This window comes from Schistocerca serialis, chromosome 2 (genome assembly GCF_023864345.2).
Source record: "Schistocerca serialis cubense isolate TAMUIC-IGC-003099 chromosome 2, iqSchSeri2.2, whole genome shotgun sequence".
In the NCBI taxonomy this organism is placed as follows: domain Eukaryota; kingdom Metazoa; phylum Arthropoda; class Insecta; order Orthoptera; family Acrididae; genus Schistocerca; species Schistocerca serialis.
The window spans coordinates 589,793,008-589,811,938 of NC_064639.1; positions in this window are offsets into that span (position 1 = coordinate 589,793,008).

Sequence of the window (18,931 nt, forward strand, 5' to 3'; positions counted from 1 at the left end):
ACCGTAGCGATCCAGACTGCGGCGCCTAGAACCGCTCGGTCACTCCGGCCGGAAGCATGACAGTATTTCATGGGTTATTGGACTACATTGATAATCGCTGCAACAGCACAGTCATCAGTGAAAGACGCTGGAATTACATCGACTGCAAGTATCTGATGACACAATACATAAAGCCTGTCATGTCTGCTACTGGACGCCGTATTAAAAAAAAAACGTGAATTTCACCAATTTCCGAAGTTTATGTTCCCAAACATGCCGCAAACGCGTCGTACGAACCAGTTCTTGGAATTACAACTAAAACTAAAATCGGTCGCAACACTCACCTGAAGTCACAACCTGGCAGAAGGTTCCGAGGATTCTTACGCAAAATAAGGGAGCTCCTCCTTGTAAAGTTTCGAGCGCACCACGATTTGACCAATGTCAGACGGTGCGTAAACCAAATACAGGATAAGGTCAAAAAGACGACAACCAATACCACAGCCAGTCAGAGAATTTCGGTGTGAGGGACGGCATACCTTAACCAAAAAATTGAGCAACACCCGCTGAATCATCAGGCGTTACATTGAAAAAGGTCTGAAACTCGTGGAAAAAGAACAGTGGTAAACAACAAATATTTCGTGCAAGTGCAGGGTGATTCTAATTAAGTTAATCTTTCAAAACGCCGTAGAAATAACACCACAGGTCACAATAACGTCAAATTGCCACGGAGTATTATCGAAGAAGGGGGAAAACGTATGGCAAAAGAAAAAATAAAAGTGTGAAAACTGATCAATAGATGGCGCTGTATTGGATAAGAATACGTAAATTAAAACACCTGTCATGCGCACGACCCATTGAAGTTGTTATAAACACGTCGTTTGCACGGCTTTTCCTCCTCTCGCGTCTACGACGTTCGCAGTGTCTGTCTCAAGGCAGGATCTCGTTCTGCTTGTAAAGCTGTATTACAAGAATGGTAACTTTGCACACGTCGCTCTGCACAAGTTCCGGACACTGAAGGGTTTGAAAAAAGGCGTTGGTCCGATGACCGTCGCGTGTCTGGAGAAAATGATTCGGAAATTCGAAAAGACAGATTCTTCTGGTGTGAAACCTGGTAGAGGGAGGAAACGAATTGATTCGACGTCAGTGGAAGCAGTGGCCACAACAATACAGGAGGAGACGAGTGGTGGCGTGCAAACGCGCAGTGCACGGAGAATTGCCCGAACATTAGACATACACGGGAGCACGGTGTATAAAATCCTAAGAAACATTTTTCTTTGCTATTCATTCAAAATTACCCATGTACACGAATGGCTTCCTGTTGACCTGCCAGCAAGAGAGACCTTTGCTTTAGAATTTATTGCTCGCATGGAAGTGGACAACGATTGGCCGAGGAAGATTTTGTGGACACACGAAGCCTGCTTTCATATGTCAATGAACAGAACTGTCGAATATGGGCAATGGAAAATCCACACGCAAATCAACCAGTACCACTTCATCCTCAAAAAGTCACTGTGTGGTGCGGGTTTACGGCATCATTTATCATAGGCCCATATTTTTTCGAAGGGACTGGTGCTTGGGGTCCTGTTACCTCCACCGTCACTTGTAAGCGCTATGAGTGTCTTTTGCGCAACCACGTCATTCGAGCTCTCCAACAGCGTGGATGTAAGGATGGGATCATTTTTACGCAAGACGGCGCACCTCCGCACATTGCAAATCCATTTAAGCAGCTGCTGAAGCGCCATTTCGGAAATTCTAGAATTATCAGCCGTCATTTCCCTACAGACTGGCCGTCCGGATCACCTGATCTTATGGCTGTGGGGCTACCTGGAAGATGTTGTGTTTAGTGTCCCGTTTGCAAACCTAGCTGCACTGCGCGAGACTCTCTGAACCTGACACGGGAAACACTTCGATCAGTAGAGGAAGATGCTATTTCTCGATTTCAATTTGTTGCACCTGCACGTAACATGAAAATTAATTGTCCGATTTGATTTTGATTGATGCTTTTTATGCGGTTTTCGGCCTCAGGATAATTGAAAACCGACTTGTCCCATCCGATGTGATATGTCTTTGCGGTGTTGGATGGGCTTACATAACTTACATCATCACATCTGTACACGCATATACTGAGTAGTACAGTTTGTCTAACGTCAAACGTACACCTCATGCATTGTTGTATGATTCATCTGTTATTTGTAGTTGACCACTATTAAATTATGATGCTTACAGCCCCATCTATTGCTACATTTTGTAAATATTTATTTTTGTTCTGCCATACGTTTTCCCCTTCTCCGATAACATTCCGTTGCAATTTAATGTCATTCTGACCAGTAGTGTTATTTCTACAGCGGTTTGAAAATTTGGTTCAAATGGCTCTGAGCACTATGGGACTTAACATCTATGGTCATCAGTCCCCTAGAACTTAGAACTACTTAAACCTAACTAACCTAAGGACAGCACACAACACCCAGCCATCACGAGGCAGAGAAAATCCCTGACCCCGCCGGGAATCGAACCCGGGAACCCGGGCGTGGGAAGCGAGAACGCCACGAGATGCGGGCGTTTGAAAATTTAACTTTAATTATAATCACCTCGTATATAATATCTGCGCTATAATTATAGCTAAACGTACGGAAAGCAGCGAGACGTAAGTCATAGTATGATTGACTTTCTAAATAACAAGCATGTAAGCCTGAGTCATCTACCAAGTGGAACACCTTTGTCACATTCCTACCTCTGGTGAAAAATTTCCATATCTAACATTTGATTGTGCTAAATTAACAGTTAGTTATGTGCTGGGTTCGAATCCCAGTCCGATACATAACTTTATGGCACGTCATTTCGGATTTAAATATGTGCAGACTTAGTTTTTTGTGACTGAAACCATATTTAAGATCTCACGTGGTTAGTTAAAATGGAGAGTATTTGTAGGATATGCGTCCCAGGTCATGGTCGAGGACAAATTTTATTTGTTATGGAATCTCAAATTGGAACTTGCTTTCAGAAATTTTGTTCACTGTAATAAATTTGAGTTTAGAGGTGTTAAATACCGTGTTATCTCTAATAACGTGCTTCCTGATATTTTCATTATGGTGGTGTCAATTTCCATCTTTACTGATTGTCACACAGAGCTGAGTCTTTAGTTGCCTCTTATTGTAGCAGTTTTGTGTTGTGAAACGCCTGAATCTAAAAGAGACTAGAGGATCCGCAAGACAGTTACTTACGTGGGTTGCACACAAATCAGGCGGAACACAATTCAGGTCGTTCGGCTTTACCAATGAAAGATCTAAAAATAGAGTTTGGGGTGTAATCTTTTCTCAAATCTGCCGAATCTAAAGCCCTTACCGTCGTCCTAAGAAAACACTATGACGATCGAACCCTGTCGTCAAAATAAAATATATGTATATATATTTTGTGCCGACATTTCGACAGTACTGATTCTGGTACGTTGCAGTGGGTACACACATTAAGAAACTGCCTCTTGATTGTAAAAGTGAACGGATTCTTACAACACTTGTAGACAATTTCCATTAGTTCGTTGAATGATGGTCGCTATGCTTTTTGTCGCTTATCCTTTACGCTAATGACAGCAGATTTCCAATATGAGTGTACTTTAGACGTCACGAAAAATGACAGACTACGCTGCGCGCAGTTCCCGATCGTCAGGCAGTGTCACGACAGTTGAACATCCCATGGTCCACAGTACGGAAGGTGCTTCGAACCATTCTCAAATGGTATCTGTACAAGATCCATATCGTACAGCAGTTTGCACCACAGGACGCACAGCGACGTGTTGACTTCGCTCTTCCCTTTCTCGCAAGAATTGAAGTTGAAGTGGGCCGGTCATGGACCATTTCATGGACAGACGAAGCTCATTTTCCTCTGACGGGTGAGATGAACACACAGAATGGCCGAGTGTGGGGATCTTCACCTCCATTCAGTGTGCATGAAGTTCCTCTGTATCGTGAATGTATGGTTTCATGGCTACATTCCTCAATGGCTCATTCTTTTTTGAACAGGTTGGCGCTCAAGGAGCAAAGAAGTGCAGTGTGGCTGCCCAATGTTACTGTGATATGCTTCGCGAGCATGTCATACTCGCCCTACAGGAAAGAGACGCGTTGAACTTTACAGTTTTCACGCAAGATGGGACCTACCGCACATTGCTCATGAAGTTCACCTGGTTCTCAGAAACACTTTATTAAGAGATCAAATTATCAGCCGATTGTTTCCAAATGATTGACCGGCACGATCATCTGATCTCAGACCCTGTGATTTCTGATTGTGCAGCTACCTGAAGGACGGGGTTAACCAGGGGAACATTCACACATTTACAACAATAATAAACTAAAACCTACGTTTCGGCCGAATTGCAACGGCCTTCCTCAGGGCACGACGGGTTTTGCATGGGATAGGTGCTTCTATTTATTACAGACTATCGATGTCTAACGTCACTGTTGTAAAACTTTTAATTGGCCCTCTAATGTGAGTGGCTAGTCATGACGTAAGAGAAGATGGAACAACAGTGACGTCAGACATCGATAGTCTGTAATAAATAGAAGCACCTATCCCCATGCAAAACCAGTCGTGCCCTGAGGAGGGCCGTTGCAATTCGGCCGAAGCGTCATTTTAGTTTATTATTGTTGTTAGTTTTTAGCAATGAGGCTGCATAATACCCAGAAGAGATTTAGTCACTATGACTCCGGACGCGGAAGCCTACGTTCTTATATTCACACATTTGCTGATCTAAAGGGTAGCGTATCAAGAGAGGTAGCCAGAATAGCTACGGACATGCTTCGTTCTGCTGTGCACAATCCAATCCTGCGCTTTCAGACTCTTCTGTATACAATGGGCGCCATATTGAGCCCCTTTGAAGCAGTAATGGTACCGGTACGTAATGGTATGATGTACCGTAGCAGCCCATTAAAAGTGCTACAGTTGAACTGATTATGCATTATTTCTCTTCCCCATGTCCTTGACATGAACGCTACTAAGTCTGGTACTCGTTAGGTAATTAGTCTCCTTGTTGTAACGTTTTAAATAGGGAAAGTTTAATTATAACCACCCGGTACATTAAGAACCGGAGATCTCAACGCACATTGGTACTGGTTGCACAAGAGTGAGGCACTCTATTTTATCTATTGTATTTACAAAACGTAGCTAACATGAGGTCCCCATTCTGAATTTCTTTTTGTTCGAATAAGTGCCTTCTTTGTCTTAGAAATTCATTGCGTTTCTCAGAGGTATTTGTTCGTAATTTCAGATGCTGATCTGTCTGCTAAGGGATCACGGAGGGGGGCTCTGCCTGCCCAGTGTCACCTCGGCCTGCGTCCTGTGCAGGCGCTGCTTGCGACACCAGACGTGACGACAACGAGAGGCGACATGAGGTGCACCCAACACGGTTGCGGCTACAGCAGTGGCAGTTCCTGCACACTATGGAACGTTTGTGACTGACGTGTCAGCGGGTTGTTATCCATACAGACTGGTGACATCTAGTCACAGTTGTTTACAGCTGACGCACAAGCACCAGAAATACTGCTGTACTTGGAGCTTATGGTAACTCCGACAGGTCCCATTTAAACTTCCGGATCCGCTTTGTTTTGTCTTTGTTTAATGTACGACCGAGAGACTGAAACTGCATGGCCTTGACTGCTGCAGGGGCCTAGAGACGAATCATCCCGTCCAACTGTGACTGATGATAATCATGGGAGAGTGAAGATAGATACATTGCCAGCACAGAATCTCATAGTGAGGTTTCATAGAGACATATATTGTTAATTGAGAACGCAATGAAATGGCATTTTTGTATTAGAACTTACAACCCTGAGGTTGGGAGCCTTAGTAATCATATAGCATTTACGCACGTTACCATTTTAATTTCTACTCACTGCAGATTAAGATAGCTAACAAGCATAACAAATGTTAAAATGTTATTGGAAGGGTTTTTGCATATACAGCGTTCCTACATTACATTTTACCACACTCATGACATTTCGGAAATAATGCAAGAAAATTCAGGAAGAAAAAATTAAAATTATTGATACGATATATTTGCGGTCTGTATAAGTTTAATAATAATTTTTTTTTACATAATCTACCATATTACTGATGAGGGGGTTAACAGCGAGATTTCTTATACAGTTCGGATCTAAATGTAAACATAAATTTCACAGTTTTGCTTTGAAGATAGTGGTACAGATTCTCTGGTGCTCGATTTGTGTTTTATAGTGGTGTGTATTTGTTCTAGAGGTTTATTTTCATTAAGTATCACATAGTACAAGCCCCTACAAGGGCTGCAAACGAATGTGGTTTTTATCATTGTCAGAGCTTTTAATGTTTCCAACAAAGAATCAATTACTGAAAACACTTTTACGACAGATGCTTTAGAATCTGGAACAGCTAGTGAAAACACAACCAAGCTTTTAATATGTTTCAGACGGGCTTCCCCATTGTCAAAAATTAAAATTTTTTGCTTTTTCCACTGTAACTAATATTTCATGTCATATTTCAATCCTGCAGTCTACATTCATAATATTTACTTACAAAAAAATACTCCTCAAAAAGTTCTCTGTTATCCACAGTGAAGTTAATGACACCAAATTTTACAGAACAGTATCATTCTTGATCACTAACCCAGCTGACGGTGTCAGCTGAGAAAAAGAAAAGTGGAAGCATGATTCTGGTTCACCCTAGTGTGCGATGCTGTCAAATAATTTTATATGTGGAGTATGTTCTTTGGGACGTATACGAAAGAACAGACACCACACACGTAGCCAAGGCGAAGACAACCTGTTAATCACTTCAATGCGGGTACACACCACGCTCGCACACATACGGGATCGGCGAAATGCCGCGAGTAATGAGGACAATAAACAAGAGGCACTACATCAGTAGTGTGCAAAATGTTGCGAATTTGGGTAGACCGTTCAGTGCTGATGACCACTGTGTCTGCATAGCGCCCACTAAATTGGAGACTCGGATTCGAATTCCGGTCCGAAACAGAGTTTCAACTTTCACCATTGATTTAAATTAGTGCTCACTGGCAACTAACGTCATTAATTCCTTCGTGTCTTAATAAATAATTTGCATCATTGGTGTCAGAGCGCGCATAGACTCCCAAAAGAGTCTACAGTATTTCCCAGGGCAACCATCATTCGAATTTTTGTACGACATTCAGCACATATGGCAACAAAATCTTCAATACTGTTTTAAAGAACTGGATTTTTATAAAGTAATGAGACAACACTGAATGATCCTGTTTTTATCTGCATATTTGCATGATGCATTTTTCTGATGGGTTTTGAGGTTACTGCGATACCATCAAAAGGTTCTTCAGGTTTACATTCTACGACTAATTAACGACGAATTGATACCTGCTTATTGAGACTGTAAGGTTCTCACCTGCAGTAACTACAAATTAGCTTCTAAAATTTAGAGCAGGTTTCTATCTCTCCCATAAGCAGATGAAAATTAAAAATAGGGGTTTGATGTTAATATGTGGGACTGTAGTGCTGTAAACGTTTCGTACGAACAATATCGTTATACTCTCATCTTGAGTATGTTCCTCCAAGTAGAACATACTCGTCCTTCGAACAGCCCACTTACATTTGTCTGTATAGTTTTCACAATAGCTGAAAAGCCCTCATCGAATGAATCAAAGACTCTCATTTCACATGTCTCACATTTCACACAGTCTGTGTGCCTCCTCAGTACGCGTGGAGACATCACGTGATCCGTTTAAGATTCGCCGCTGTCTCTCTCATAGAGCGTAATTATTGCAACTGCCACGTCTTGATATTTTACTGCGCACTAGCTACGTAAACACGATATTATTACCAATAAAGAACACTGTCATCACAGAACGGTAGGTGTACGTCTGCAATCACATATGGATCCATAAACAAATGATTCACGTCCAAAACTGATACAGAGAATACTGCGAGCTGATTGCCGAGCGCACCCCGAGGTGCTCGTAATATTCAAGATTAAAGTCTCTCGTAGTTATTATCCATGGAATAAAATCCTATTTCTCTCTTTCTGCTTTATGTCTGGGCATCGCCACTGCATACTACTACTGAAGATTAAGGTAATCAGTATTAGTAACAGTAGGAGACAGCTTTAATACATTTAGTTAAGAACACAGTCTGTCGATTATATTAAATTTCAGCCGCCAGTTGCATAAGTAAAGAAACTTACCTAGGTTTCGGCTATAATTATGTAGCCTTATTCCAAAATGTCCCAACGTTGTTGTTGCGGTCTTCAGTCCTGAGACTGGTTTGATGCACCTCTCCATGCTACTCTATCCTGTGCGAGCATCTTCATCTCCCAGTACCTACTGCAGCCTACATCCTCCTGAATCTGCTTAGTGTATTCATCTCTTGGTCTCCCTCTACGATTTTTACCCTCCACGCTGCCCTCCAATACTAAATTGGCGATCCCTCGATGTCTCAGAACATGTCCTACCAACCGATCCCTTCTTCTAGTCAAGTTGTGCCACAAGCTCCTCTTCTCCCCAATTCTGTTCAATACATCCTCATTAGTTATTTGATCTACCCATCTAATCTTCAGCATTCTTCTGTAGCACTACATTTCGAAAGCTTCTATTCTCTTCTTGTCCAAACTTTTTATCGTCCACGTATCACTTTCATACATGGCTACACTCCTTTCATACTCCTCGACTCTTATAACTGCCATCTGGTTTGTGTACAAATTGTAAATAGCCTTTCGCTCCCTGTATTTTACCCTGCCACCTTCCTGTCGATATCATTTTTTAGACGTTTGTGTTCCTGTTTGACTGCTTCATTTACTGCATTTTGATATTTTCTCCTTTCATCAATTAAATTCAATATTTCTTCCGTTACCCAAGGGTTTCTACTACCCCTCGTCTTTTTGCCTAATTGATCCTCTGCTGCCTTCACTATTTCATTCCTCAAAGCTACCCATTCTTCTTCTACTGTATTTCTCTCCCCCATTCCTGTCAATTGTTCCCTTATGCTCTCCCTGAAACTCTGTACAACCTCTGGTTTAGTCAGTTTATCCAGTTCCCATCTCCTTAAATTCCCACCTTTTTGCAGTTTCTTCAGTTTTAATCTACAGTTCATAACCAATAGATTGTGGTCAGAGTTCACATCTGCCCCAGGCAATGTCTTACAATTTAAAACCTGGTTCCTAAATCTCTGTCTTACCATTATATAATCTATCTGATCCCTTTTAGTATCTCCGGGATTCTTCCATATATACAATCTTCTTTTATGATTCTTGAACGAAGTGTTAGCTATGATTAAGTTATGCTCTGCGCAAAATTCTATCAGGTTGCTTCCTGTTTCATTTCTTAGCCCCAATCCATATTCACCTACTATGTTCCCTTGTCTTCCTTTTCCTATTGTCGAATTCCAGTCACCCATAACTATTAAATTTTCGTCTCCCATCACTACCTGAATAATTTCTTTTATCTCATCATACATTTCATCAATTTGTCATCTGCAGAGCTAGTTGGCATATAAACTTGTACGATGTCACAATATAAAATTAAAATTAAAACATGCCATATATTAGCCTTGTCAAGCTTAAAATGTTAGTACTACAGTACACAGTCATAAGACAGCGTCAGTTCTACTCATGTTTTGCTGACAGGCCACCCCATCGGGCCAGACAGGTGGGCCGCGGCGCGGCGCTGAGTCGTAATTGGGTGCCGCGGGCAGCGACGCAGCGAGCTCAGCTGGTGGTCGCGCGCATGCGCGGGCGGAGTAACGCAAACTTAAAACCAGAAAATGTTAACTCAGGTTATTATGGAAAATAGTTTATTTTCCTTTGTTTGCCACCTGATTTTTTAAATGTTTGTACACAGTGCTGTCTCCTAAACTTTCCTATTGGCGGCATATGTCTTTCAGCTAAGCGTGCATCCTTCGACAGGTTTTCATTCCTACTCCAGTTATTCATGCTTTGCTGTTTTTCACTTTCCAGGAGCAAATGTAGACTCTGACTACAATATGTTGGTTATTAACTGCAAGTTAAAACCGAAGATATTGCAGAAAGGTAGGACATAGGAGGTAGGTCGTGAATAGGTTAAAGAACCAGAGGTTGCTGAGAGTTTCAGACAGTGCATTAGACAATGATTGAATTAAACATAACTAAGGAACACAGTAGAAGAAGAATCGGTAACCATGAGTATTGTGGCTGTGCTCTCTTGTAATGCTTCGCGGTTCTTGGCTGGATGAGGAGTGAGTGGTATGATAGGAGGGTTGGTCGGTTTCATCTCATCTCACTACATCACAAAATGCACACGTGGTTAAAATACAGTTTATTACGGCAACCAACTGAGTACTTAACGTCCAGTCTGGTCTTCTGTGGCTAACAGCAATCAAATAATGTGTACTAATTCTTGAATCTTGTCCGTGTCCATATCACAGTTTCATACAATGACTAACGAGGCGACGACTGTCATTGTGGATGACTAGACCACAGTGCGACGTATTGAGGTGCAATGCGAACTGAGTCCCTATGCGACGTACTGAGGTACTGAGATTGAGCGACTGAGACAGGGCGGTCGGCGGCAGAGGCCTACATACATGTTGTCCAGGGGGCGTTGTCGGTGCTGAGCCTGGGGGCGTGTTTTGGTCTTATCTTGCCATAGCCGCTTTTAGTTCAGCGCCTGCTATACAATGTTTCCTACCGCCGACCGGTGCGCTGACGAAGGCGTACGCCAGCACACTGAGAAATGAAATAGTGAAGGCAGCCGAGGATGAAATACACAAAAAGACAGGGCCCAGTAGTCTTCGATATATTGAACCTAACAGACTAAAAGAGAAACAATAAACGAGCTCTAAACGAAGCAGACAAAAGAGAACACATGGCTAGACGATACATAAATATGAGACGGCAGCAGCATTTTTGTCTATAGGGGAGATAGATGCAGCATGGGGGAAAATTTTAAAAAAATTAAGGAGACCTTTGGAGAAAGGAGAGCCATATGTATAAATGTTGAGAGGTTAAATAGCAGGCCCATAATGGAGCGGATCGGAGGGCTGACTTCGTGGAGGGTGTGTATAAGAGAAACAATCTAAAAAATAATGTTATAGGAAGAGAAGGAGAAGTAAATAAGTATTTTATGCGAGATACGGCACTGCGACAAGAATTCTACGGAGCACTCTAAGATTCAAGTTGAAAGAGGACAACTGGAGTAGACGACAACACCTCAGTATTGAGAGAGCCACTCACAACGAAATTATTTCGGCGGATGTACAAGATATATGAGATAGACGAAATACAGTCAGACTTCAAGAAGACTGTAGTAAGTCCTATTTCAAAGAACGTATAAGTGCTAACAGGTGTGGACATTATCTGACTATTAGTTTAGTGTTGTATTGGATGTTAACCGGGAGCCTAGAAACGATGGAGGGGCTCCGACCCCACCGCAGCCGCAGTGGTCCACAGCCCCACCACAGCCACCGCAGTCCACTTCATCCCTCCGGCCACCCCACACCGAACCACTCTTTCAGGGTTATTGTGCGGTTCGGCCCCCAGTGCACCCCCCTCCCGCCAGGGAACGTCTGACACCAGACGAGTGTAGCTCCTATGTTTGCGTTTGCTCTGAGCACTATAGGACTCAACTTCTGAGGTCATTAGTCCCCTAGAACTTAGAACTAGTTAAACCTAACTAACCTAAGGACATCACAAACATCCATGCCCGAGGCAGGATTCGAACCTGCGACCGTAGCGGTCTTGCGGTTCCAGACTGCAGCGCCTTTAACCGCACGGCCACTTCGGCCGGCTATGTTTGCGTGATAGAGTGATGGTGGTGTACACATATGTGGAGAACTTGTTTGCACAGCAATCGCCGACATAGTGTAGCTGAGGCGGAATAAGGGGAACCTGCCCACATTCACCGAGGCCGATGGAAAACCGCCTAAAAGCTATCCCCAGACTGGCCGGCTCACCAGACCTCGACAGAAGTCCGCCAGGCGGATTCCTGCCAGGGACTCTCTAACAAATGAAATGTACTACGTGTGTCTGTGGGGGTAAGTCCAGATGCGATACAATGTGCTTTATTGTCTCACAAGAATATCTAGTAGCAGGCTTCAATACTGTATGTCAACACACTGAGCACTTCACAAGACTGTTGTAATAATAACCACACAAACCATAATTAAGTGACATCTCTACTGATAAAGTTGGTCAGACTTCTGTGGAGCCTCTTTTTCTCACTGCTTTTTGGTGGTTCACGGCGCTCTTATCTCGTTACTACTTGATCAAGATCCAGACATGTAATGTCACAGGACAACACTTCGAAGGTTATTTCTGGCACACAGAGAAAGACATATAATTCAATTAAAAATCACGGTAATAACGGTGCAGGTGTAATTGTTAAAAACTGCTCATCAGCTGAGTTCCTTCAGTTCTTAAATAGCCTAGTTCGTCACCAAAAATTAAAATCTGTATTTCTGTTTTGGCATCATCTTCGCTTCAGAAACAAAAATTTTGCACTGCCCTAACAGGGAAGTGTTACATTATGAACGCTACCATGTATGTGGGTAATGTTGATTAAAATTTCATCTTTATTCGAGTTGACCTTATGTATTTTCAGCACTGAAAAAAGCCATTCTTACGGAACAAGAATGGTGTGAATACATGTTAGCTATTCGGTTGTCAGGTGGCAGAATAAATGGTCAGATTCACACCTTACATGAGACCTTTACAAATCGCAAATAGAAGATGAAGATGACACCTAACGTAAATCGACAGTTATGAGAACATTTGCATACCGATATGTAACGCAAAAAGGGATGACAGTCAATCGACAGTAATTAACACACCATTCCTATACAATGCATGTCTTTGAATGGAAGGCAGAACAGGGAACACGAGTCGAGTCGCTTTCAGTTTTGAAAAGCCAGCTCTACAAAGGCATAGCGAAGCCGCGCTGTGGGAGTTACACAGCAGCCACTTAAAGGGGTGGCAGAAAGGAGGACAGCGATCCTGGGCCAGGTGATTCAAACTGGAGGGCTGCCTGTAGCGAGGGCATCGGTACAAGAGCAGAGAAGAAGCTTTAGAAAACTGCGTTTCGATATTCCAACGGGATACGAACAAATGCAAGCGACGCATTTTCGTCCAGCGAGTGCGACACACAGAAAGGTCAATGTACTAAGTTCTAGAACGGGCACAAAACGTCCGATTGGCGGAAACTCACTAGGAAGGAGAAAACTACTGAATTTTCGACGCAGTTTGATGGAAGGTACGTTGTGATTGGTAGAGGGTGTTTCAACAAAATAAGAAGAACGCTCCTATTGGTCGAAAAAAGCCGTGACGTGAAAAAGGAACCCAAGTGGAGAAAGGCAGTTCTGCCATGAGAGGACAAGAGAGAAATTTTGGGGACTCTTCTCCGAACTGACGTCAGGTGCAGAACGGAGCGCTTAACGCTCCGTACGATGCAGAGAAGAAATTGGTGTGGACACTGCGTTCACAGCGGCTGCACTTTAGCTAAAGAATTAACTGTAGCAATGTTTAGCTCCAACTGTGGAGAAACGAAGCTGCCAAATTAGTTAGTTGTTCTTGCAAGAACTGACAGGGCACTATAATATGCACACTGCTCAAACCATGGGCGTGTATATCGCCACATAATAAGACGGGCTGAGTACATGTTTTCTCGCATAACGAGAAACATAGGGAAAGTTTCGGCTGGAAAGTCCAGCAAAGACCAGATTAGTTTTGTAGGAATTTCAGTTTGAGAGAGCGGCCTTGCAGACAGCAGCACGTCGCAGCTTAAGGTAAATACCATTTGTAGAAGCGTAAACTATGTTGGTTCACTAGCTTGCGTCCACTGTAAACTTGAGCGGCCTTGAGTAATCTTGGCCGTGCTGGATTAGCCGAGCGGTCTGAGGCGCTGCAGTCGTGGACTGTGCGGCTGGTCCCAGCGGAGGTTCGAATCTTCCCTCGGGCATGGGTGTGTGTGTTTGTCCTTAGGATAATTTAGGCTAAGTAGTGTGTAAGCTTAGGGACTGAAGACCTTAGCAGTTAAGTCCCATAAAATTTCACCCACATTTGAACATTTTGGTAACCTTGCTGTCAAATTTGTCACTTGACTAACCATCCACCATAGACTTGATTGTTGTCCTAAATAGTACCGAACTTTGAACCGGAATCAGACGATTTTCGTAGTACTGACCAACATCATAACGTATGTGTAGGAGCAATATTGTAAAGAAACGTCCAATTAAAGTTTCATATTATTGTACTTAGGATTAATGTAAAGAAACTTCCAACTAAACTTTCATAATATTGTGCTTAAGATTAATGTTCTTTCAGAGTTAATATTTAAAATTTCACTTTTTGATGTTGGGAAGATGCATTAACCATTGCGCTGTTTTTATGTTGGCGAGTTGAAAACTGTGTGAAAAGCTGTAATTTGGTGAGAAATATTGCGACATTAAACTTGTCATTTCACCTCACACAGTTGTTCTCAATTCAAGAATAAGCAACCAAAAACACAAAACCCCACCCTTACACGGTGTGTGACGTAACTGGAACGACTGAAGTAATCGCAGCATGGCATCTACCTCTATATCTACAACTGCATCTCCATATGTACTCCGCAAGCCAGCATTGTAGAGGGTACTTTGTAGCGCTACTAGTCATTTCCCTTCCTCTTCCACTCACAAATAGAGCGGGGAAAGAACGACCATCAGTATGCCTCCGTACGAGCCACAATTTGGTCCTTATGCGAATTGTACGTTGGCGGCAGTAGAATCGTTTTGCAGTCAGCTTCGAATGCCCAGAGATCGTCCTCGAGCAGCTTATCTCCTTCTTTCGGACACTGGGAAAACTAGAATCATTAAGGTGAAGCACTTGGGAACTTTACTCGTATATAAACAGATCACACAGAAAATTAGCTATAATACAACGACTATAACAAGGCGTAAAAGCGTGGCAAGAAGAGTAGGTATGGGTCCTTCACGAATAAAACAAGACAATCGAAGGATTGTTCAACTGCCTCTGACAAATACACTACTGGCTATTAAAATTGCTACACCATGAAGATGACGTGCTACAGACTCGAAATTTAACCGACAGGAAGAAAATGCTGTGATATGCAAATGAATAGCTTTTCAGAGCATTCACACAAGGTTGGCGCCGGTGGCGACACCTGCAACGTTCTGACATGAGGAAAGTTTCCATCCGATTTCTCGTACACAAATAGCAGTTGACCGGCGTTGCCTGGTGAAACGTTGTTGTGATGCCTCGTGTAAGGAGGAGAAATGCGTACCATCACGTTTCCGACTTCGATAAAGGTCGGATTGTTGCCTATCGCGATTGCGATTTATCGTATCGCGACATTGCTGCTCGCGTTGGTCGAGATCCAGTGACTGTCAGCAGAATATGGAATCGGTGGGTTCAGGAGAGTAAAACGGAATCCCGTGCTGGTCCCCAACGGCCTCGTATCACTAGCAGCCGAGATGACAGGCATCTTATCCGCATGGCTGTAACGGATCGTGCAGCCACGTCTCGATCCCTAAGTCAACAGATGTGGACGTTTGCAAGACAACAACCTTCTGCACGAACAGCCGATGACGTTTGCAGCACCATGGACTATCAGCTCGGAGACCATGGCTGCGCTTACCCTTGACGCTACATCACAGACAGGAGCGCCTGCGACGGTGTACTCATCGACGAACCTGGGTGCACGAATGGCAAAACGTCATTTTTTCGGATGAATCCAGGTTCTGTTTACAGCATCATGATGGTCGCATCCGTGTTTGGCGACATCTCGGTGAACGCACGTTGGAAGCTTGTATTCGTCATCGCCATACTGGCGTAACACCCGGCGTGATGGTATGGAGTGCCATTGGTTACACGTCTCGGTCACCTCTTGTTCGCATTGACGGCACTTTGAACAGTGGACGTTACATTTCAGATGTGATACGACCCGTGGCTCTACCCTTCATTCGATCCCTGCGAAACCCTACATTTCAGCAGGATAATGCACGACCGCATGTTTCAGGTCCTGTACGGGCCTTTCTGGATACAGAAAATGTTCGACTGCTGCCCTGGCCAGCAAATTCTCCAGATCTCTCACCAATTCAAAACGTCTGGTCAATGGTGGCCGAGCAACTGGCTCGTTACAATACGCCAGTTACTACTCTTGATGAACTGTGGTATCGTGTTGAAGCTGCATGGGCAGCTGTACCTGTACACGCCATCCAAGCTCTGTTTGACTCAATGACCAGGCGTATGAAGGTCGCTATTACGGCCAGAGGTGGTTGTTCTGGGTACTGAATTCTCTGGATCTATGCACCCAAATTGCATGAAAATGTAATCACATATCAGTTCCAGTATAATATATTTGTCCAATGAATACCCGTTTATCATCTGCATTTCTTCTTGGTGTAGCAATTTTAATGGCCAGTATTGTAGGTATATGACAAAAGCTCAAGTCCGGGAAGAAGTTACAGGAAGAGCCTCATCAAGAAAAATCGGCTACATTATTGAAGCTAGGTTAAGATTTGGAGTTGCTAAGCGTCGATTACCGTTGACGCCACACCAAATTAAACAGAGACCTATGCAATGAAGAGCAATGATGGGCAACCTTTGCTGATCTGCGGCTCGTATTCGTATACTTAGCTCAGCTCGCGGGCCTCCTCATCACATGACGTACAGAAGCGCTCCTAGCGCATAGGACTGGGTTGTTTGTGCAACACTGAATAAATTAAGCCATTATTACTTTGATCATTTTAAAACTTTGAGGTCTAATTCACTTGAACTTAGCGTATATCGGCTGTCATACACAGCAGCCCAGCTAGAATAACGCGAACTGCAGAATGGAGGATATCCGAAAATGCATCACGGCGGCGTACGACAGGAGCGCCTCGCTCTCTCTCCCACAAATTCCTTCGCGGCCCGGATTGCAAGCGATCGCGGACCGGATCCGGACCAAAGGCAACCGGTTGTTCACCTAGAGCTAGGCAAACGATAGTCGCGTTCGAGCTCGTTCTAGATCTCCCGAAACATCGCAGCTTTCGATACAGTGTTGTGGTTGTTCGAACAACCACGAGGCATTTGAGTCGCGCCGTGCGAGTGCAAGGGATACGCAAGAAACTTCCATCTACCTTAAACAATAAGCTTTACCTCTGCTTAAAATTTGATGATTTCGAGAAAGACTGTAGGAAATAGCATTAAATTCTGCACAAACGTCAGCTGTGTTTGAAAATATTTACAATATGAGTTCTCATACAGTTCGAATATGTGTGAATATATAAACGTTTATGCCGAGTTTTAAGTAAAGACACAAAGACGAAAATATTGCCTTCCAAAAATATTTCTCTACCGAATCCAGAGTAATATTTTATTAGTTCCTTTCAATATATTACAGTAGCAGATAAAAACGGTAGAAACTTTAATCGGTTAGAAAACTATATAGAAACATTCAGATGAAACAATCAAGAAAATTAATCAGGAATGTACGTGTAGAGTAGGAGTGGCTTGAATTCAAAGAAATAACATCGACAGCAGTTGAGAGTTTCCACCTAATAAACTAACAAACGACGGAGCTGATCCCCCACACGACAGAACACTGTTGTAGAAACAAAGAAAACAGCATGTCAAATTTAAACGAAAGTAAAATCTCCAAGATTGGCTTTCTTTCACATAAATTCGAAATTTAGGATGGACTTCAATGCGAGATGCTTATAATAGTGTCCACAACGAAACTTTGTCTTGAAACCTGGCGGAAAATCTAAACACATTCCGTCTTATTTAAAATACGCTAGCTGCCACACACAATCATTGCCTCCTTCGCGCGATACCAATTGAAATACTATCGATGACAGTGCTGCCAAAGCAGAATTAGTAAACACAGCCTCCCGAAATTCATTCACGAAAGGAGACAAAGAAAATATTCCAGAATTCGAATCCAGAACATCTGTCAACTTCAGTAACTTAAAAGTAGGCATTCTCAGAGTAGCGAAGCAACTTAAATCGGCTAATAAAAGAAAGTCCTCCTGTTCAGACAGTATGCCAATTAGGTTTCTTTCAGAGTATGCGGATGCAATAGCTACATACGTAATATTATTTACAGCCATTCGCTCAATGAAAGACCCACGCCCAAAGACTGGATAGTTGCACATATCTCTCTAATGTTCAAGAAGTGTAATAATAGCAATCAAATAAGTTAGCGGCCCGTATTATTGACGTCGATATGCAGCAGGATATTGAAACATATTTTGTGTTCGAATATGAAGAATTACCTAGAAGGTAACGGTCTACTGACACATAGTCAACACGAATTTAGAAAACATCGTTCTTGTCGAACACTACTAGCTCTTTACAAGGGACTAGGCTTCTAGAATGCTTTGACATCGCGCGTCACTAGTGGCCTGCAATCATATTGCGTTTTATGTAATATCGTCTCAGTTATGCAACTTGAAAGGGTCCTGTAGCCACCTTTCATTGCCAACTCTCGTAGTGGTCAAGTCGGCAAAGAGGTTTCCGCTACTTGTGAGAAATCCACCTGCGTTAGGTTGGTGGCGGAAATGGCATCCTGGGGTTTTCCGGTCCACGCGGAGCGTGGAAGACGCTGGAGAAGCGGGAGGCAGTCTGCCGCCGGTACGGGAAGCGTACACAGCTGTGCTCCAGTCGAAGAAGGGTGAGTTGGACTGACCGCGTGGCGCGTTGTCACATAGAGAGGGGAGCTTTTAGCTTTTGGTCTCGAATTTCGTCTTATAAACATTTACTTGCTGGGTTGCAGCAGGGAATGCAAGGCTTTTGTAGACTTTCAGTTTGATTCCTAATGCAGTCTTGACTTTGATCCGTGAGAGGAACGCGGCACAAAGGAGTTGCATATGTTGAAGTGCCCTCGGTTCAGTGTGAATGTTTATGTGCCTACAACTGTGTGTGTATGCTTCTAATCTTTTCCGGATCTTGGTAATTTTTGTGTATTTGTGAATTTTCTTTGTCTCACGTGATTAAA